The sequence below is a fragment of the Camelus ferus genome, chromosome 3 (genome assembly GCF_009834535.1).
Source record: "Camelus ferus isolate YT-003-E chromosome 3, BCGSAC_Cfer_1.0, whole genome shotgun sequence".
Taxonomy (NCBI): Eukaryota; Metazoa; Chordata; class Mammalia; order Artiodactyla; family Camelidae; genus Camelus; species Camelus ferus.
This window is the reverse complement of record NC_045698.1, coordinates 6,917,528-6,922,886: the sequence shown is the minus strand read 5'-3', so window position 1 is coordinate 6,922,886 and position 5,359 is coordinate 6,917,528. Positions and strand designations below refer to the sequence as shown.

Genomic DNA, 5,359 nt, shown 5'->3' with positions numbered 1-5,359 from the left:
AGCTGGAACTTCAGGGACTGTGCCCAAGGGTCTGTGCTGTTTAGAAGGTCCCCAGATGGATTCTGATCCTCATCCTGGTTTGGAAACTACTTCCCTGGGCAGATGACCCAGCACTCTGTCCGTGGACTTGATGGAGAGGCTTAGGATAGCTAATGTGGTCTGTGGTGTGAGCAGATCAGGGAAGCCCAAAGATACTGGGAAAAGAGGAGACCATCAGAGACAAACTGTCTTACTCAACAGCAAGCAGATGGTTCTTTCAACACCAATTTATTGTGCACCCACTATGTGTCTGATGCTTCTGCTGATGCTGGGGACACCGCAGGGAGCATGGCAGACAAGAGCCCTGCCCTCATGGACCTTACAATCAGCCAACCAACAACCCAACTAGTAAATGGTTAGAGCCATTCCCATCTACATAAACTAACAACTCCAGAATCATTCATCAATACACCGGGCTGGTAAACGAGGAGCAACCCTGTGTTATAGTCTATGCTCCATCGCCTAAAACCACTGGACTCTGATCTCATGGACATTTCCCAGGTTTCTGCCCATAAAAATGTGCAAAATCTTGCAATTCTTTTTGAGTACAGGTCGTTTCCTCCTGATCAGACTTTGTTTCAGCCCTCAGAGCATGCTGAGGTTGGACCCTGGGTATGGGTTCAAGGGCACAAGAAGTGGCTGGTCTATTTATTTTACGGAAAGGTTATCATTAACTATCAAGAAAAGGCAACTTTCTGATTCTGTTGCTCACTGTTACCTCTGCATGTTCAACTGGCAGCTTACGGGCAGCAAAGAAGAGTTTTTGCAGTTGGACCTCCTAGTATCCCATGAAAATAGACAGCAGAGGTTCTCACTGGGAGTAATTTTGCCCCCCAGGGGACATGAGGCCATGTCTGGAGAGAGTTTTTGGTCGTTACAGCTGAGGAGGGGGCACGACTAGCTTCTCGTGGGTGGAGGCCAGGGATGCTGCGTACACTGTGCAATATACAGGACCGCCCTTCGCAATACAGAACTATTCCGGCCCAAATGTCAATGGTGTGAGGTTGGGAAAACCAGACAGAAAGGGATTTAATGATGATAGAGTTTACTTAATGCTGAAGCTCCGAATAACACACAAAAAATCTGATTTTATCTGGGCTCTATAATAAATGATGAGTTTATTATGGGTTCAGTTTCAGCTAACATTCACTGGGTTTCTCCTGGATGCCTCTTCCCACACAGTTATCCCAGGCACCCTGGGAGCCAGGCATCACAAGCCTCTTTTTCCAAAGAGGAAACTGACTTGGAGAGGTTCTTGTCCAGGGTCAGAGCATCCGTGAGCGGCAGAGCAGGGATTGGAGCTCGGGTTCCCCCCTTCTGAGGCCTGACTCAGCAGGAAACGGCTGTGCCGGTGGCATCGCGGGTCCTTACTTGGCAGTGTTCCCCTTTCACAAGGGCTCGTTGGTTGCTTGAGGTCTGACCATGTGATGTCATTCACCGTGTCAACAGCCTGCCGACAAGCGGTGCTGAATTCTTTTCTTTCAAAATTGGCTCTGTTAGAGCCTGAATGGGTGACAGCAAGCAATTATTCCTTCCCTTCTCTTGCCTGTGTTCTCTGGTCTTATTCAGAGGCACAAAAGAACAGCATTTCTATAGGCGCAAGTGCCAGTGGACTGCTGGTGTGAAAGGATCTAAGCCACATGACTCGGAGTGAATGCTGAACAGGCGATGTCCGGGCCTTTCTCACAAGAGGCCCTGCCTGTTTGTTTCATTTCATGAGCGTGGTGACCGAGGGGCTCCTCCTGGCCACCGTGGGAGGATGCTCTGGGAGGCCTCTGGCTAGAAGCCCAGACTCTTGGGCTCCTGAACGTCGCAAATTACTGCATGCACGTGTCTCCCTTCACCGGCCCAAATACTGCCCTGTGCTGGCTCCTCAAAACTTGCAACCGCCTTGGAAAAGGAAATGTTTCATTTCCTTTGGCAGTTATGAGCCTTGGAAAGCTGGGGCAGATGTTTCTTCCAGCCACGACAGTGCCCCCGGAGCAGGCAGGCAATCAAATTGTAACCTATTGCCCGGCATCTCAGGCATCACGAAGGAGACTTAATCTCCAACGATTAAACATTAAGTGCTTTCTAACATTTAAACATTAGGTTCGTTTTATGATTGGGAAAGCAGCAGTAAAGCAAGGGGGAGCGAGGTTTACTGCGTCTTAACTTGTGCGGCAAATTGAATTTCTATCGACGACAAGTGCTTCTCCCCCAGAAGAGCCCTCCGAGTGTCTGGCTGGAGAAAGATGGGCAGAGGTTTGTGGGTTTAAAAAAATACAGTAATAACATTTACAGAGATGAAGCTGTCAACACTGCCCTCAGTCCTGCAGATTAATTTTGACATCATCTTTATGATGCGGGGTGGGGGAGAGGTACCGCCTCTGTCCCTGGGGGACGTCTAGAGATGGAGCTAGACAAACCCAAGTATTTGCTGTGATTGCTTTACGGTTGTTTGATCTTTAAAGTTTCTTTTTTTTTGTGCTGTGAACATTTTATCCACAGGTGTGCATTAGCATAAAGGACTGGCATATCCTGACACATAAAGAACTCTGTACTCTGGGTGTATTTTTATATCTGTTTCTACGTGTGTGCAGATTTCTTTTCTGGAATTGCACATGTCCACCAGAAGATTAGGATTACAACAATAGCTAACGTTCACTGAATTTCTCCGTGGGCTGGGCACTTGGCTCGTACTAACTCAGGGCCCTTAATCCTCCGAGACGGGCGTCCTGTGCCTCTGCTTCCCGAGGTGGGAATGGACTTGGGATGCTGAGGAGATGCTGGGAGGTAGCGCAGCTGGGATGTGAACCCAGTGGTCTGGCTCCTGAATCTACACCCTGAGCTCCTTAAACTGGGCTGTGCTCTGCTCAGTTCCCTTTCTGGACATGAGAGGGGATCTGTGTGCTCCAGGGACACGGAACCTAGAAAATGGATGTGGAGATTTGGGGAGGGGCTGGGAAGTCAGGTAACCTCCACACTCAGCAAAGGAATCACCAGCCAGCCAGTGCTGGCACCCCACCCCCCACCCCCCGGAGGCAGGAATCACTCCCTTAAAATGTTCTACATGCCTGTTTTACTTGCTGGGGAGCCAGGAAATTCAACCAACACTGATGCCTAAAGGTCTTCTTTAAATTAAAGAATTTAGAGCTATAACAGTAGGCCTGGCTTGAAGGAGCTCAGTTCTCACTCTCAAGGGGCGCATATGCATCTTATATATTAATTCATTTGCTTAAACCAGTTCCAACTGTGTATCAAACTGTTCTTGACCTACCAAAACAGCAATTTCATGTATGTGCTTGTATTTATAACTACAAAGAAAACAGCCCTTAATCAGATTTGGTGATTTGGTGGGATGGTTTTTCCTTTTATACCATCCAGACCCTTTTATTCTTTTCCTCTTCCCCTCTTTTGGGTCCCAGTAGGGCATTCCTTTTTACCTGATTTTGGGGGGAGGGTAATTAGGTTTATTCATTTATGTTTAATGACAGTGCTGGGGATTGAACCCAGGACCTCGTGCATGTTAGGCACACACTCTACCACTGAGCTATACCCTCCCCCCGTTTTACCTGATGTTAATTGTTACTCAGCTGTCTTCTAGTTGCACTTATCCATGGACATTAGGTTATCCTTTTATTTTTAGCCCTTCTTTGTCCTTTTACCTTAAGGTAGTCTATTCACAACATACCAAGAAGTCTTCTTTAATAGAAGATACGCTTAGCAAGAACGTTGAAAAAGTGAAAGGAAGTTACATAACGTAGGGAAATATTTGAAGAGCCCTTCAATTCAGTTATCAGTATTTTGGCTTGCTATGTCTTTCGTTTGTTTTAATTAATCTTATTTCAAAGTTTGCCAGCTTGCGTGGAGTCACGAGCTTCGCTGACACGTCATGACCTTTTTGGCTCACTTTGTTTACGTGCAGGCGATGTGTCCCAGAGGGAACCCCTCTGAATCTCAGTGGTTAACCTCCTCTGCCTCAAGTGCTTGGGAAGTGAGAGTTCGTACAGATTAGGGTGAGAGAAGAGCCACTCTTCCAGCACGGAGCAGCTGTGGGGAGAACCTTGGTGAGGAGCAGACGTTGGCAGAATGATCAGCCTTCTCTTTTCTCAAGAGTTTTGCCTTTTGCTTCAATTCCAGACTCCTCTTTTCAAGAAAGTCTCCGAACATTAATATGCACCTATTTTCGATCAGAGTCTCGACCGTATTCCAGGACAAGCACAGCTGTGTTTTAGCCGAGTTGCCTGGTGGATTCTGCTAAAACTCATCTCTGTCCCTTTCCAGTCCTTGCACAGGGACAGCACAAGACTGTCTGGAGGTGAGGGAAGGAGAACGTTGCTCATTTACTTTGCTGAGGACTGGTGCAATGCAGAGAGGTCAGTGCATGCATAGCTTCACGTACGTTTAATCAGTAACAGAACTAGGAGAATGAGACGCAGAATAGATTGCTCATCAAAAGAGGGTGAAAAGCCAACCTGGAGATGAACTGGACTTGCTAACAGGTCCAGTTATTTTATGTAAATAAAAGAGTAAATGGAAAAGCTGGCCATTGTGCTGATTGGTTCTGTGAAACCCTAAAGGGCACAACATTTCTCTCAACTTCTATTTTTTTTCGATTAAAAAAAGTCAGAGTCAAACTAAAATAACTCTGAGACTCTCCTAACAACTTAGTGATCCTATGAGCTCTCTAATATGTCTGCATTTTCTTTGGAAAGTTCTTAGAGAAGAATCTTGAGACCTTTTCAAACAACAGTAACAAATATAATTAAAGAGTCAGTAAGTAAGACCTGTGAAGAAGATGTTTAAAAAGCAAAAATTATTTTGTCTTGGCAGAGAAAAGGCAAGCAGTTGATAATAATTTTAAGATAACAGAATAATCTGAAAAAATGAATCTAGTAAGAAGCCTGGCTTTTCTTTAAAGCTAGGATGTTGCTATCATTTGAAAAAAAAAATTGCAATATGCTCATTGGAGAGAACTAGAACTCCGCCCAAGAATTCACACACACAAAAGCAAAAACATAATTGCATCCCTCACACTCACCTTCCATTTTTCACTGGATTTTCTTTCAGTATTTTCCTCTGGTTAAAAAATGTCTAAATAGTGTTGCATGTTATACAATTCAGTGTCTTGTTATTTTAAATTTATATTAAAATGAGCATTTCTAAATGTTGTTTTTGGTAAACATTTGTATGGCTCCATATTATTCTTTTGTGAGATTATGCCGTCGTTTATACAGTCATATGCTTTTTTTTTGCTTCTAGTCATAAGCCTGTGGAAAACGTCTTGCATAACACTTCACTCTAGGCTCCCACCCTTTCACCATGATGGGGTGTTACT

General features: G+C 45.1%; 1 non-coding gene across 1 annotated transcript; it reads right to left on the bottom strand.

Annotated features, from left to right (window-relative positions):
- Positions 1-3,509: 3,509 nt before the first annotated feature.
- TRNAV-AAC lies at positions 3,510-3,581 on the bottom strand. Its single transcript has one exon. It is a non-coding gene; the product is annotated as a tRNA-Val (tRNA).
- Positions 3,582-5,359: the final 1,778 nt, after the last annotated feature.